We start from the raw sequence: 17,163 nt of genomic DNA, 5'->3' as shown, positions 1-17,163 counted from the left end.
AGAAAAGCAATAAAATTAAACGTCCACAGCGACACCACGCGTAAGCATGCCAAACGCCAAAATCCTAACCTGGACCGGAGATGTTTTCTTTTTGTTTCTCCTATAGCTTGTTTTACTGCGGTTTTTTTTGTTGCATGACATCTACTTTCCAAGAGATCTTTCCTAAAACAAAGCCGGCCCCAAAAAGACACCCAATTGCCATCTTTTATTGAGTGCCAAAAGGTGGAGATATAGACAAGGTTTTGTTGTTTCATTTCGCGCAGGCCCGCAAGCAGTCGTCGTTTAACATTTTCTAGAAGATACCCTAAATCCTGCCTAACCGCTCCAAATAAGCTACGGGGGAACCCTGTTCTATGGGAACATTTCTCGTTTGAGGGAGGTTGAATGGTTACAGCCATAAAGTAATAAGGTTGTAAACGCGTCCATCGGCCTGTTTCGGATGAAGCCGGATTAGATGTCTGTTTGTGTGTTTTATTGGCCTCCCCCCACCCCCTTTCAACTACATTCCGATCGACAGTTTACACACTCCCTCGCTACTCCCACCCGTGAGTGTTCTCGATCGCTTGTTCGCTGACAAGCGTTTACATAATTGTTAACCTGCTTGCGCTTTGATGTTTGTCAGCTTGTTGGACACTAGACGGCCCAGTAAGCTCGACTGCTCCAGTTCCCGGCACTGCTCAGTCTGCTGTGTGGCTTTTAATAGCTTCCCCTGTCCGGAACTGGATCACTCGTGAGAAAAGATCTTCCCAACGCGCGTGTGTGTATGATTCGGTTCGGTTAAGGATGTAACCGAGACGGAAGCAATGTCTGCACTTACATTGCGGAGAAAAAACACGGGAACGAAACATTTTGTTACTTAAAATGCCCCTTTTTTTGGCCGTCATACACGTTGCAGCACGCATCTGCACTCCGCCAACAGGGTGAGGGAAGCGCGGGAAAAGGGAAATCCACGTGGGAAACTCTAAACGAGCGATTCATTTTTTTGCTGCCTCCTCCAATTTCCAAATGAGTCAATTAAGCGGTCAATCCTAGACCGCCCTCCGCACCGCACACTCGCCGTGAACTTGCAAAAGGGTCGACTTTCCTCCAACAAATGCACTAAGCGAAGCGGGGTGCGACAGGAGGGTAAAGGGCTAAAGGAAAGGTGGAGCTAATCTCACCCGCCGAAAATAGGCGCGTGGGTACGGATGGCCCCACGGCAGGCCCCGGAACCACCGACAATCATCATCATGATGATGATGATGATGATGGAGATGAAGATGTCGGCGTAATGAATTGGACGCTTCCCGCCTGCGCGATCATGCAACACGCCGAGGGGATGCTCATTTAGCCGTCAACCTCGACCCCGGGCCCCGTTTTCGGAAGTCGGTCAAATTCCGGACCGGGCCGTGCCGGGCCAACCTCACGCCCCATACACACCTCCCGCCCTCGGTGGGAAGGGCAAAGGCGGCTTGCTTACGTCAAACGAGCGGGCGAAGGACGGACCGACCGCTCCTCACGATCACGCGTGATCGGTGTTGATAATGGAGTGATCGATTCCGATGTTTTCGGTTTGGCCCGTTTTGCCAGTTCTAGCCCTTCTAGCGGAACCGTACCGATTCGGGAGCAGCCGATTCCCGCCTGTCAAAGAACCGAAACGGTAGCTGTAGCGAACAGCACAGATGCTACCAGTAACTTACCCCGCACGAGGCGACGAAACTCACACCGAAGTGATTTTATGTTTTTTTTTTTTTTGGGAGGAAAATTACAATCCTTTTGTCAAGCGAGCCGGCTCTAGTTTTCAGATTCTTTTCCGCCCCACAAACGGTGTGAGCAAAACTTGAAGCGTGAAATGAATTTAACGGCTGTTTTTAGAGTTCATCTTTGCGGCCAGCGCGACCCATTCTTGATGCCGTGCTTGCTGTCCCGTCCCTTTTCCACCCCGCTGCAATGGGAAATCGATGGACCGGTATTTTGGGGGGGCGAAATTAAAAAAAAATCATTAAAACCCCCCCCTCCATTCTAGGGGCAATTGGACGGACGGGCACAGATGGTCCACACGTCGGGCGCGTTTCTGAAAGAAACGTTCTTGATACCGTTCTAAGCGTTTCGTTCGGGGCATCGTACCACTAACCCTTGATGGTTGGAAAGCACATGTTTGGCAGTGTTTTAGGTCGGGGTTGCGTTGAGCCGAGATGCTGGCAAGAATTGTGGATGATTAGTTGCTTGGGCTCCCTTCTGTGTTTGGTATTGATATGCAATTATCATTTACATTTCCATTCTTCTTTACCATTCACTGATATGCTGCTAATTTCTGAACAGAAACACTAAAAGATAATGGTTTAAAATAACTCTTTTACGGACAAAAAAGGAATTTAAAGCGATTAATCACATTGCTTACATAGTTCTCAAGGGTTTGAAGAACCATCGTCAACTTTATTCCTGTCCCATCAGAGATCATTGACAGACAGATCATTCCCTTGCTGATTGGAAAACCACAGCATCCTCCACAGCTCATGAAATAAAAATTAAAACCAATGCTTCCATCGCTTACCTTCCTTCCCAACGCCAGCAATGGGCGTGCTGTTTCGATCCAGCGATCATCTGCGTCATCATTGTTGCATTCAAGCAAATGCACCGCTCTGTGTGTGTGTGCCGTACTGCTCATCACAGCTCCACCCGGCAAAAGGCGAAGAACATAAAGTGTATGAAGCCAAACCACAGCAGCACATCAGCGAAGTGGTTTATTGATAAATGCCGAACGCCATTTTCCCACACACACACACACACACTCCCAACAGTGGAAAGAAAAGTGGATTAAATCGTGCGTTCCCTCCTCCCTCTTCGGTTTTACTTTGCAATGCGGGGAAACCGGTGAAGCAAAGGACTATTGGCGGTCTGATGGCCTTTCAGGAAATACGTTTCAAGCGAAAGCACACACCGAACAATAAAAAAACGAAATACTCCTCGCTCCCGTACAGGGCCGGAGCGGATTGGGTGAGCGGGGGGGCAAAATGTAATAAATAGAAGAAATTACGATCGGGAATGGTTTATGATGCGGGAACTATGCGGCATAATGGTTTGCGATGGGTGGGGTTTGGATGGAGTGAAGGGTGTGCGGGTAAAAACGGAACATCATGTACCATCATGTCTGGCCGCGAGAGAACCGGTAGCCGGTTGCATCCCGCGCCGCAGCGAGCGAGTGGAAAGAAGAGCGACTAAGATGACTAAGCGCAAAAACGGAAGCCATCTGCGTGCGTTTGCGCGAAGCATTCCGGTATGAATGGACGGCACGATTGAAGCGTGAACCTTTCCCTATTCCCATACAGAAGGTTGTTTTTTTCCACCTAAAACCGCAACACCACACCGATCGGGACACAACGGACACTGGGATGATCGTGCTTCCCGCGTGATCCCGGCTGTCTCGGTTTCGGAACATGATCCGATTTGCTGTCTGCCGGACGGACGTACGCGGCCTGTCTCTTTGGTCCGTCATATCAAAGGGGGGGGGGGGTAAATTGGATACACAAAACCCAAAACCCTTTCGCGCAATCTTGCAACAACGGAACGCTCAACGCAACGCTTCCGTCTCGCGCACCCCTTTTTACGATTTATTCAACCTTTTCAACCCACACCATCGGTGGCCGGGGCCGGCCCGGGGAGGTTAACAAGCGACCGGCACTGTGCCGTATGATTACACGTGCGTCATACGCGAGGGCGACCTTTCCACTGACGCCGTGATCCACTGACATGGAGAGCGTCACGGGATCACGGACTCCCCCTTTTTCCCCCCATCCATGAGGCCGCGCTCCCGTAGAGAACGATTTATTTTTAGCTGCAATGCGGCGGATGCTGCTCTACCCACGAGGAGAAAAGAGCGAAAGACCCAAGGCACGAGATAGCGGCCACTGGTCGAAAGGCAAGGAGGCGCACACGGGGGGCGCGTTCCGTTAAACGCGCAGCGAACGTACCAGCACAACGATGGAGCGTAATGGTACGGCGCAAAAATCGCACTCACAAGATTGGCAGCATACGTAGAGGAAGCGATAGATAAACGTAGCACAAGGTAGGAAACTGCACAATGGTTCCTGAGTGTATGTGTGTGTGTGTGTGTGTTGCCAGGAGAAAAGATGAGAAGGAATGGGGTGGGTGGTAAGATAAACACAAACACGAGTTTTAGCCGTCCAAACGAAATTATACCCTATCTTGTACCTTGTCCCTGACCTGAATGCATATAATCAAACCACAATCGCGGGGCAAATTCTTCGCATCCCCCCTTCTATTTTTCCCCGATATCATTTGGCACGCCATTGCACGCGGTCGCGAACATTTCCTGTCTGCCACCGGGCCGCTGCAAACGAGCGTGCGAAAAACGACGTGAGTGTGTGTGTGTGTCTTTGTATGTGTGCTTGTGTGTGTATGTGCATGATTGTCCGGCACGATAGTAGGCTGGGGCCGATGGTGGTCGCAGCAGAAGGATGGTGCCCGCGAATGCGGCCAAATAAGTACAAACGACTTAAACGCCGGTAAACGAGACGAACCCGGCATTTCTCTATACAGCAGAAATATGAAATTTTCAGCCATAAAGGAGGTTCATTCATTATTATTATTATTATTATTATTATTATGGTTTACATTGACCATACAAAAGTTTTTGGGGCTTTCTTTTTTTTCTCCTGTAGCTGTTTCTCCTCCTCCTACGAGCTGTTTTTGAATTTCATGATTGGAGGGTTGCAAACTGCGGGCGCTGTTTGGTGGGTGTGTTTAAGTTGCTTCCGCTGTTCAGTGCTATTTTTTTGCGCTAGCTTCACCAAAAAAAGCACCCAAAAGAATGCGCTATAAGTAGACTTTTCCTTCCCGCATTTTTTGTTGCTGCTGCTGGTGTGCCTAGTTTAGTTTAATGCCGCACGGGAGTTCGCTGATCGGTAAAATGTTTCCATGATATTCTATCATTACTGTGAGCCGGCTCTTTTGTTTCCCTGCGTGCGAGTTTTTTCTTCTTCTTCCTCGCTCACTACAGTGGTTGTAATGTACTTAAACGTCTCTCTTTTTTTGCACTCCAACAGACTGCAGACTGATTGCTTAACTCTCTTTTTTTCTCACCACCCCCTTTGGTTTACGCACGGGGGCAGGCAGGCAGGCAAATTGGATATGATCGAGATTGGCTATTCGATTCAATCTTTACCACGGCCGAGAGGTCGTACGCCGATAGGACTTGGTGATCGTGGTAGTAGTCGTCGTCGTCGTCGTTGCGGCAGACGATCGTTTGCGCTCCGCTGGTGGTGCTGTTCATCAACATTTCACCATTAATTAATCATTGCACGTATCTACACCGTGTAGCGCGGTGACGGGTTTCCCTGTGGCTCTGTCCCATGCCCACGGCATCTCGGTGGGGGCACCCAGGGAGCAAGATGACGACCTGTGAACAGGTAATTTCTTTTTTTATCCATCATTTTCTCTCCACCACTTCCCGCTGGTCCACTCAAGAATGAACGGCTCAGAATGTCCGAACCGGGCGACGCTACATTCCTGCCAGCTTCAGGACTGTTGTGCTGTTGTTTCACTTCACCTGCCAGGGCGTGTGCGCTAAGTGAACCGGTCCACGCTTGATGTGGAAGAACCAGGGAGAGTAGAGGAGGAAAAACAGCGTGTAAGATTCGCCCCGAACGGTCGCCACTTTGCGCTGGCGAATGGTAAACATTGCGGTAGGCTATCCCCGGGACAGGCGTATCACATGACTGCGACACGGTCCCCTTTCCAGCCGGCCCGCCTCCGGCTCTCTCTCTAGTCTCTGGCTCAATTCGTATAATTTAGATCCTCGAGCACGATCTAATATAGATTTTCCCCCCGGTGCACTCAGCGCCATGGTTGTGAGCGAGTGAGCGAAACAAACCGAACAACCAGCCCCATCCAGTGCAGATCGTGAGAGCGTCTTGGTGCGGAATAAATTTATCCGGCGCAAGAATCCGCTACCTGGGCTACAGGAAATGGGCAATCGATCTCGCTATCTGCACCACATAGCACCAGCCGCAAGCCGGCGCGCACACACACCGGGCGGCACCAACAACAGCGCCGTACTTGCGCGGCATCGTTTCAAAACTGCGCGCGCGCACCTGCACCATTCTCGGGCAATCAAACGGAGGTGATCTTCCACGGGCCCGTTCACATGGTTGCGGGGGAGGGTACCCCGGGTTGGTAGAATCGGTGGTCGTAAAAATTCCTAATGTATCTCGGAAACGTTACGCGAGCGTTAGACATCTTCTGGCGTGCTAAAAGGTACAGTTTTGTGGTGCTCGCCAATCACCACCTCTTTCACTATCGCTTCGAAACAGCATTGGGGATGGCGGTTGGGGATACAAGGGAAGGATGGAGTGTAAAAGGGAGGAAGTCTGTTTAACATTCCCGCACTTTCTACCAGCCCGTGGTGGTTCGTGCGCTAGAGTGTCGCGTCGCTTTACGGCCGCTAATTTCAGCCGCTTTGTCAGTCGTTTTTAAGCTCTGCCCTGTCCCCCCTGTCCACTGGGTTGCCCGAGCAGAAAACATGAATTAGACAAGACCCCTTCCACGCGCTTGTCCGCTTTGGAAAGGCGGAGAGTAAAAGGATTAGGACGTGGAAAGAGTTGTTTCCAATAAAATCGTTTACAACGAGCCACACTTTCCTGTCACTATCGGTAATCTCGCACTGGAACGCCTTTATGGGGCAAAGGAATGCTCAACCGATAGGCTAATCGCTCTGCTCGAAGGAACATGTGCATTTTGTGCGGGTTGTAAGCGGTATTGTTTAAGTGAGTTCCAGCTGGTTCCATTTACAAGCGATCGATTAGATCGTTTGGAGCATGCAAATTGTCATACACTCTGCGGACGTCGGAATGGCGTCCTTTGAAGATACTGCATACTTTTTGAAGATAAGGAATTAAAAGTATCAGTAAATCTTAGTCAACAGCGATAAATGCACAATAATATAGGAAGAGTTATATACAAGGGTAGTATTGATTCAACCATATGAACAAGAGTATCATACAAAATTATATTGTTAAATGTAACAGAGCAAAGCTTCTATTAAATCAAATTAATTTTTTAACGATATCCCATCAAAAACCAATTAAAAACTGCCATTTTATTGATGTTTATCCTTTGATTCATGTTAATGCACATGTGTTAACCAAACACACACAGGGTAACTGCGCACACCAAGGTCATCAACGTGTTGAGCCTGACCGAGCCGACCGTTGCCATCATCAATCAACTTAAAACAAACTAACAAATCGACGCGCGGGAATAAACCGCACGTCTCAATTACAGATGCAGAGGGGAGAGGGGGAAGGCAATATAAATCTATGCTTTATGATTCCGCTTCAGCTACCCGTACGGGCCCCCACTAAAGCTCCAATTAGCACCGCGGCTAAACGAAACCTAATTAGTGCCGCAGCTCTGCTTCAGGTGTGAAAACGAACGTGACGGATGCGTGAGGAGCCGAACCTCGACAGCCTTCCGTTTAATGCCACCGGGCAGCGAAACATAACGTGTCGTGAAATATGAAATCCAAAGGCCTGGACTCCGGGCTCCGAGAAAACCCCTACGTTCAACCAGGCTAAAGGAGCATGCAGCGTCTTGGCCGTCGTTAAACACGATCGCTTTTGCGTGGAGCGAAAATTTTGGTACAAAAATTTAGAAAGTGTACAACCGTTTTTACTACCCTTTCCCCCTCCTCACCTCCCGAAGTCTGTCCCAGTGTCCGGGGAAAAAACGGATCGGGCTGGTGTGGAAATTTTATCCCGTTTGACGCGATTGCCCCAAAGTTTGGCAAACTGAACCTGGCTTAACCAACAACACAACGTCTTGTCACGAACCAAAGCGGGGATGTTATCATGCCGATGACATTATCCTATGACAAGTGATCTCAAACCGTGATGTATGCGGTTTGCGATTTTTAAAGTGGTCCAGCGGTTTGGGGATGAACAAGAAGTATCGCGACCTTGCTCTGCGGGCAGGTGTTGTTGAGTTGTGCTGTTGGAGCAGTGTTGTTCCGCGATACGATCTTGCACCGGACACGGTAATGTACACCACCGGCAATTTTGCCTTAACGGGACCGTGCACCGTGTGGCGGGCGGCTTAATGTTGAGGCGGTGTTTAATTGAGTGGACAAAGGTTTGATTAATTCCTATCCGGTGCATAAATCTTCGCCTGCGAAAGATATACGATAAGGCATTGGCACGCTAGCCCGAAGATGGTCTGTTTATCTGGCTAATTGAACGAAATTAATCTACCTGAAAGGGGGTAGTTATGGGATGATAAAGTACATCATTTGGCGGTTGTTTTTTTTTTTGTTGCAATGGCATTGAAGCGTAATGTAGTCGGAATGGCGGTTTTTCTTTGTACGTTCAGCTAGCTGCAAAACGGTAAGAGGAATGCATAAATGATATTAGGAATATTTTGTTACGATTCAACCTATCTGGATGGTAAATCTGTCTTCGGGGGTAATTAGAGTGGCAAATCATTTCGATAACATTAATCACGTATCACGTTTGCGCGTAGGAAAGGAAAGACTCAAAACAACAAACCTGATCTACGATATCGTTTATAGGAGGAATATTTTAAGAATAGAAGGAACATAACATTGTAAATTAACTGATCTAAAAATATCGTTCTTCTGACGTCATAATCATCAGCCTCCATTTATATTACCCACGCAGTACAACAACAGTAATTTATTGAGCAATTTGTACAATATATAACTTTAACCTTTCAAAGCACCGAACGACACATTCCCGGTAACAAAGGTGCCATAATCTTCCGGCATTAAAATGAACAAACAAGGTTAATTTGTTCGCGGCCGCCAATCTGTCCAATATGCAACACATTACATTCCATTGCGGCGGTTTCCGTTAATCGGGGCTCACCGGGCAATGCAATCTCACTTACCGAATTATAAACATTTTCCGGTTTGCTGGTCGGATTTGTATTTCGGTACGGTTTTGGTATTGCAAGCAGTATTGTGTATTGTTTCCACTGCCGCCGGTGCCGTATGCCCCGCTTCCTTCCATTTAAGCAGCAGCTCACTTTCGGCGGGCGACACCGTGGAAAGTGAGCCGATTAATGAGCTCTTCTCTACGACCGGGCCAAAAAGGAAGGCGCGCAGCAGCAACAAAAGCAGTTTATCGCCTCGTTAACGGTGTTACTTTCGGTGTACGGTGTGTTTCGAGGGAAAAAACGGGGGCAAAAACCAATTTCCATTCATATGCAACCGCGCACGGGCGCGTGGCACGGTTGGCTGGTTGGTTCGGCGCAAAGGCGTTCCGTAAGAAGCAGCGAAGCCAGCTTAGCCAGGTACGCAGCACGTACAATGCGGCGGGGATCTTATCGGATTGCATCGTAAGTACAAGCGAAAAAGTTGCAATAGGGTCAGCGTCTGAAACCGAGTTGGGTACGTGTGTTTGTGTGATAAGCCATTCAGCCGTTTTCAGGATTGCAATTCGGAAAGTCCGGTTGAGACGTTCTTTAAAGTCCACTAATCGCTTGAAACGGGGAAGGGAAACCGGAGCGTACAGTTTTCTCCGCCCGATTGCATTCAGAGGCCTTATTTGCTTGTCCCAAATCGACCACCGTCCCAGCGTGTGGCTGTGCCGAGGCTTTAATAGCTTTGTTCGCTGCCGATCTCACCAATCAAAAACAAATCCCATTGTCTGTGGTAGATCACCCTTCTTCCCATCAAAAAGGGGCAGCATAGTCAGGAGGATCCGGCACCACCAGCAGGTTAGTAACTCATTAATTTTTGCACCTAATATTATCGCCTTTTCACTCCCTTTTTTTGTGTGGACTTTCGCTTCCAATCACTATATGGAGCATGGCGATGAAATTACTATTTTCGTAAGGCAGCAGCCGACCCGTTCGTAAGTCAAGGTGTTCTCGCTCCCGTTCAGGGCTTGTGCGTCATCATCCATCTTCAGTTCAGGGGTTCAGGTTTGGTTCGGTTTCGGGTAATTTATTTTTCCCCTAACACAAACCACTTGTGGTGGTGTGAAAACATTTTTAAAAACGTAAATCTTCCAAGCCCAAGGCGAAAACAAACGAGCGATCTAATCAGGTTGGCGCACATTTGCGGTTCGATTTCGTTTCCTGATTTGAAATTCACACTCGCAAATTAGACTGCACAAGGGTGGGAGAACGTTGTTGTTTTTTTGTTTCGGTTGGGAGTGCGAGAAATGGGATTGATTTCACTTTCCCCCTCCCGGCTAGAGTGGTTAATATATTTCGCTTCAGCGCGCTTCGATTCGTTTTGTTGACTAATTTTGGGGTGGAATGGGAACGGGCGGCTGGGTTTTTTCGTTTTTTTTTACACTTTCTTGTGTTCGTTCCCGTTGCTAATGTGACAGTTTTGATGACGGTATCATCCAGTATCGTCACGTCGGGCTGGTCAGTCCTGGGTTGTAGCACAGCCAGCACTACTAACGGGATCTGCCACCACCTGCTGTCTTTCCAGGCCGAGACTGTACACTATATAGCGTTAAGCGACGAACCCGATTAAAGCGTGACATCTTCGCCGTGGCCTGATTGTACTGCCTACCGAGCAATCCCGCAACGCGTGCAAATTTAATCGCGTCTGGCTGTTGATCATAATACGATCGAAGGTATTGCCAGAATCGAAGTTCGTAGCCATGTCGATTAATTGAGCTATGATGGATGAAATTAATCGATCGTACCACGGCGCAGATAACACCTGTGGCGAGTGACTGGAGCTGGAGCGTCCCAAAATTATGCACAGGGTTCAATTGGGAATGAGATTCAAATCGATTCCCTTTTTTGGACCCGGGAAAGATGATGCTGCGGGTCTTTTTGGCACACTCTGTCTGTGCAAAACCTTGCTAGCGTACGAGGTACACAAGGTCTGCCCCTGGTGGCGTCGTTGGAGCACGATTGCGCAAGCCACAAGAAACGATCGCGTACAAGAAGCAAGCAGCGGATGACATGGATGGATGCAAGGAGAGCAGAATAAGAACGGAGAAGAAATACACTTTAAAAAAAACTATAGGAAACCCGCTCCTCAGCACCAGCCAGCAACGGGACGGATGCGACACAATAACTCGAGAACCACAGAAACCAGTTTTAATTTAATCGTTTTTGGATGGACCCCTTGACTGGGGCCGCGCTTGGGAATGCTGGCACCCTGTGCTTCACCAGCTCTTTTCCCCCCCCTAGAGCTCATTCCTCTTCTGCTTCTCCTCTGCTGTGTGCTTAGAGCTGCTGCTGGTCAAGTTCGTCCTGGTTCGAATGCGCGGGGTCATTTAACTGCTCGGTACAGATTTCAGCAGGCGCACAGCAGCGTTGGCTCATTATTTTGTGGTCATCGAGCATCCTCAGTTGATGCCTTGTTTTTTTTTTTTTGTTGTTGCACCCCTCAAAGACCCAGTGGACAGTTTGGTGGAAAAACGATGGGCTGTTCCTTTTTGTCACATTATCACGCATCCACCAGACCAGTTCCCAAGTCCAACGCTCTCCGGCGTTTCTGTCGGCTGTGTTCTGCGACTTAAGATTGCTGTGTTTTCGTGCCCCCCCCGTTTATTCCCAGTCCCCGTCCGCTTGAGAGTTATCCGTTCGCGTTTTATTTTTATCGCCTTCTTCGCTGAAGTGTTGCAAAACAGGACGTCGAGACGTCTTGCGAAAAGGGGGGCCTTTTTTCCAGAACCTTGACCGTCGTTCCACGGGCAAGGTCATTCGCGCAGCTGCCTTGGCTCGCGAGGACGTTAATTAATATTTTGCGCCGCCAAGATCGAGTGGCATCGATCGATCCCGTGCCCGCCCGAGCGAGAACGGGGAAAAGGGTCGATTAAATGTTGCGTGTTTTTTTGTTGCTCTTGTTGTGCTTCTTATGAACGTGTGCAGAAGATACGTCGCGGAGCTGAAAGCGTGACGATTTACTAAACACTGCCGATCTGTCAAACAACGGGGAGTGGCGATCTGTCAGACGTTTGGATGTGACGATCGACTGCAGATGACACTTCGTGACGAGCAGCAGTACGTAAACAGATGCTGCACTGATTACAGTCGGGATGTACGCCCATCTTGCCGAGTCTTAAAAACTCGTCGATAAAGTTCTTAATGAAGCCCATATTTATCATTTATCTGGACCGTGAATCGCGGCTGGGTGTGTGGTTCTGCTTAAGAGAGAGAGAGAGAGAGAAAACACAAACAAAACCACACCCTTAATGGTGCGTTAATGAGCTAATTCATATGCGTGCCAAAAATCCTTATCGCTTCGGCCAACCTGATCCGATCACTACATGGGCGCATGCATGTGTGTGCTTAATTTTCGCTGATCACCAGCAATAGCACCTTGGCCCAGGCAGAGCGCGTTAAAAGCGATTCCGTGACCAACGTCGCCGTCGTGGTCGCTCTGTTGTTTGAGATGTGATCTTGGGCGTCCGTGTCGTTAACCCTACGGCCAGCAGGGAAAAAAGCAGGATTCGTGTCCCGCCCTTTCGCCAGTGCTGTATCCCTCCCCATTCCTTTGGAGGCCCAGAAGTGCAATTTTTGGACGGGTTGGTACGTGTGTGTGTGTGTGTGTCTGGGGACTCTTGTGCGCCAATCAACACGAAATAAAGGGAGGAAGACATAAAGTACTGCGTGTGTGTGTGTGTGTGTGTGTGCCGGTTGAGAGGCTGTTCGCTTCGGGGACTTGGCCGTTGTCGAGTGGCGAAATATGGCAGAACGGATCGGATACAAGACAAATTATAAGAATCGCTTCTCTTGGATGCGCGCATAACAAAACCTCATCCCTTTGGTTCGATCTTTTCCCAGACCATACTGACCATAATCACGGCGCGCGCGCGCTCGAGACTGTTTTGCTCCCAGTTCAATGCCCTGGCGACTCCGTTCCTTCCGTTGCGAGATCGTACGTGTGATCGGGGCGATATGCTTCAATGACCTTGGGCAGTTTGGCGATGGCCGTGAGAGGCATTCTGCCCGCAAGCATCTCCCGTACCCCAGCGATTCAGCCCGTTCCCGCAAGATCGATCGATCGACCGACCGGCCAGCGGGTAAAGCACGCTCGAGCCTGATGAATCCAACGCCACAGGTTTTGTTGTTTAGCTAAACACTCCCTGCCCACCGAAAAACGGTTGCCAACGCGGGGTGGTAGTTGTTCTTGTCGGTTGTGGGAGGTAAGGAGATAACAAAAGTAAAGCTATAAGAACACCGATAGCCGAGCCATCCCGGGGAAGGCGGATCTCTGTTGCGTAAAGTTGCCGCTGCGAGGGGCAAACAAACGCGAGCGGCAAGGGAGAGGATGGGGGCAATCGAACAGCGCACACCCACAAAGTACGTACGGCTTCTGGCTCGAAAAATGATCTAACGGCACTCCCGTGCCGTACAATGTGGCCGGATCGATTCCAGCATCTCTAGTAGCGCGCGTGTACCTTCTTCACTTCCCCAATCAACATTGGTCGGTTTGGTACATTTTGCGCCCCGCTGCTGTATTTCGTTATTGTTTCCTTCTAGTGCACGTTGCTGGAGCAGACACACTACAAAAAAACAACATCAAAATCATCCCCTAAAGCAAGTAGCCGATCATCTTTCCTCTCGATCAGGAACTAAAACCAAAATACACACTCACACACAAAAAACAACGGCGATTGATGATTGGAATAGATCTTCAATTCAATTCCCCCAAAAAAAAAACTAAATGTACCCTCTCTTGCGCCCCGAACGTCCGGTGTGTAACTTTCTTTGGCAAAACTACACACTGCCAAACCCCCAGCCCGTTGCGTGTGTCCGCCCGTCCGTGTATAAAAGCCAGCGAAACAACAACACTTACAGTTCGCAAGCAACTCATCTGCATGCTCCCTCCCGAAGGCTTTACTTTTCCAACAAAGGCACCACCATTATTAACCCCCATTCCGAGACACACTTCCCCCGCGGGTGGGTTTATCTAACGCGGTGGGAAGGGGTTGTACAGGTAAAGTAAATACAGTATCACATACCACTTGATCGATTCCGGTCGGATTGATGCTAATGTTGCAAAAATATGCTGCTTCTGCTACTGCTATCTGCGCGGATCTGCCTCTCCCGTTGGAGTTGGATGCAAATTTGCCCTCCTCCGAAGCGGGCTTGCCTCGCCGGGCCGGATGCTGTGTCACCGATTCACCGACGCGTTTGACCCGCACACCACGCGGTAATGGACACACTGGCACACTGGACTGGTGCGGACGAACGAACGGCCGAACAAAAACTGGCACGGACGCACGCGAGACCACGATTACTCAACGCGCGCGCGGTTGGTGATCACTATGCCACAATTATGTCTCGCTCGCCTGTCCCGGGGATGCGCTACCTGGCTTACACCGCACACCGATACGACCCGATTCTCATGCACCGACACACACGCAAACGCACATACGCACTTTGGGGAACACGCACGCCAAGAACGGGATCGAGCAGATGTCTCCGATGGGCGATGGGAAGCGTCGTCGAGACTCAACCGAGACTCTGGGCGTACTACTGCGTACGAATCTGTCACCGAACGAATCCGAACGAACCTTTCCAGGCTGGAGGCTGCGCTGCGCACGTTACTACAACGACGGCTTTCTTTGCGTCTGCACCGCTTGATGGACGGAAGTGAAATGATCGCTCGCATCACCCGGCCGGTCGGTAATATAGCAGCGGGCCTCGTGTGTTTTCGCACCGCTGGTACCGCTGGCGCTCTGGCGCTCACTCTTCGGTTCGGCACGGGGAGACAGGGTACGGCGGCAGGCTGGTTGGGCGTTTCGCTGGTGAGCTCCAGATCTTCCGCGAGCGAACGATCGAGACCCGTCGATCGGTTCGTTCTTAGCGCATCTCGCGGTTTTGGCTCTCGCTCGCGTCTTTCACCATCATTTAAGCTAACTGCGCTTTGGGGTGAGTTTTTGTTCGCTCTCTTTCTCACTCCCCCCCCCCTTCTAGAGTTCGTAAGACGGTAGGGAGAGGGGTAGCTGGCTTCTTCTTGTTTGATTGGCGTTTTTTTTTGTTGGTGTTTGCTCCCCGTTTCCCTGCTTTACATTCTCCCCAGTTGCTATTTGTTTTAACGCAAACTCTCAGCTGATCGGACGCCTTTTTGGCAGCGTGAACAGTGAAAAGCTTTCAGGTAAGTATGAGAAATTGCATGATCGCGTATGATGTCTATTAGAAAGAGCTTGTTGGTTTTTTTGTCTCTTTTTTTTCGTCGGTAAATATTACAAAACTTTTTGCCCATACGGTAACGATCAACGGATACACGATGGTGCAAATACACTTCGAAAAAGTATTTTTTCCCCATTTGCAACACAAAATACCAAACGAGGTATGACGAGGCTCTGTCATACGCAGCGTCCTTGCAGCACAGTCTCAGAGTTGATGGTGTTGGTGCGCATTTTTTGTTACAGTGACACCGCTATTGCTTAATTATTTTTGATTCTATTTGCAAACCGCTGTAAACTGGAGCTTAAGGGTGCGTAATTAGTGGGATAGATGAATTGGCTTCCCTCTTCTTTTTTTCGACAGTTCTCTCTCTCTCTCTCTCTCTCTCTCTCTCGTTCCCAACCACTAATTGCGTCCTTCATCTCCATTCTAACGGAAGATGAGCTCATTTCGGGCGATGGAACGCGGTCGTGCATTGTGGCGAAGGGTACATCATCTTGCTAGTTATTTTCAATGTTTATCCTCACTCTTTTCGTTGACGTTCATTCATTTTGACGGTCTATTTCAACGTGATAAAGAGAAGAGACGGAATGTGCGGAATGTAATGAATGATGATAAAGTCAAATCTAATTAGCTACCCTGAAGTGAAGCGCAGTTAGGCGTGTTATCGTGGTACACATTAAATTTGTATAACTGCACTAACGCAGGTGCTTGTCGTGATGTTTGTAATAAACATTTATATCAAATGAACGAGATGAAGATAATAATATAGATAATTTCATGTGCACAGATTCATTTTAAGTGTGAGTTATAAGATTTTCGAAAAGATTTATCGTCGAGAGTTCGGGTTCGTCGCTTGTAAAAGTAAAGTCATACGAATCTTTCGATTATTTCGTATGTTGATGTAGAACATTCTAAATTTCTTCAAATTGATTCAAATTCATACTAAATTTCTTGTTGATTGTTGCTAATGGGTTTAACAATAACAAAAGGTTTCCGTCCACAAAAAAATGAAGTTTTTTTCTACAGTCTCAATGATCGCCGCATAATGTTCAAATAAATAGTTTAAAAAAATACTGCCTAACGGTTGGGCACTTTCTCACCGAGGCTATGACAGATACAATTCTACACAAAACGTGTTGCGATATTGTTTAAGCCTAAACATCACAACAATGCCTTTAACGAGCCCGTTCTTATCATCGCGATTCTTTTGAATGCTTAACCAGCATGGTCCGAACAGCATGGTCACATCTTTAACCTCAAAAAAAGAGAATGCGATCCTTAGAATAAGCACAATTGCTAGCAGTTTCGGCATTCGAGTGCTATAAAAAATCATTTTGCAAATAAAAGCCATCATCACACGCTCAACACCATCCCGAACAGTGGACCGTCCTAAGCAAGGCGCACATTCCTGCTCAAACATAAATCTCTCCTAACATAAATTTCCCCTTTTATACACTTTACCACACAAACATTTTTATCCCACCGGCACGATCTACTTTGATGTGCAAAAATAGCATAAATTCGCAGTGAACCGCACGCGCAAAATCATTGCCCCCCCCAAAAAAAAAAAAAACAAACGAAATACAGCATCGTTTACTTTTCCCTGCAACGACAGTTCCAGCTATTGTGCAAAACCCTTTGCCCTATTTCTCTATCCTGCCCGCGGATGGACCAGTTCACGGGTTTAACCCCAAAATGGCGATCACCTGCCGCGTCAAGCCAGGCAGGGTGATCAAAACTCTCAACCCGCCACTTCGCGGTGCGATTGCTCTCGATAGTTTCAGTTTCATTTGCACACCACACCCCGCCCGAAAACTGCACAATGACAAATCTAAATTTCAATGAAGCGAAGGTGGAAAAGTTTTCCCTCCCACATACAGAATGGGGGTGAAAGAAGAAGAAAAAAAAAGAGCGATTTCAGATGCCCGGCCAGATTCATGGGAAGCGCGATGACCCGCGGAGGTGTGAGGGTTCGGGGTGAGAGACAGCAAGAACCACGGCCACAATGGGTCCGACCCGGTCAGACGAAGACAG

The 17,163-nt window shown here is 48.6% G+C and overlaps 1 protein-coding gene across 1 annotated transcript in view; it reads right to left on the bottom strand.

Moving 5' to 3' along the window:
* LOC120896721 (RNA polymerase II degradation factor 1) overlaps positions 1–14,619 on the bottom strand; it is a 29,440-nt gene extending 14,821 nt beyond the window's left edge. The window contains exon 1 of the mRNA XM_040301087.1: positions 13,956–14,619. The gene's annotated coding sequence lies outside the window, so the exon portion shown is untranslated. The remainder of the gene's footprint in view (positions 1–13,955) is intronic.
* Between the last annotated feature and the right edge of the window lie 2,544 nt (positions 14,620–17,163).

The sequence above is a fragment of the Anopheles arabiensis genome, chromosome 2, assembly GCF_016920715.1.
Source record: "Anopheles arabiensis isolate DONGOLA chromosome 2, AaraD3, whole genome shotgun sequence".
NCBI classification, from domain to species: domain Eukaryota; kingdom Metazoa; phylum Arthropoda; class Insecta; order Diptera; family Culicidae; genus Anopheles; species Anopheles arabiensis.
Note: the sequence above shows the minus strand (reverse complement) of the source record. Positions and strands in the feature narration are given on the sequence as shown.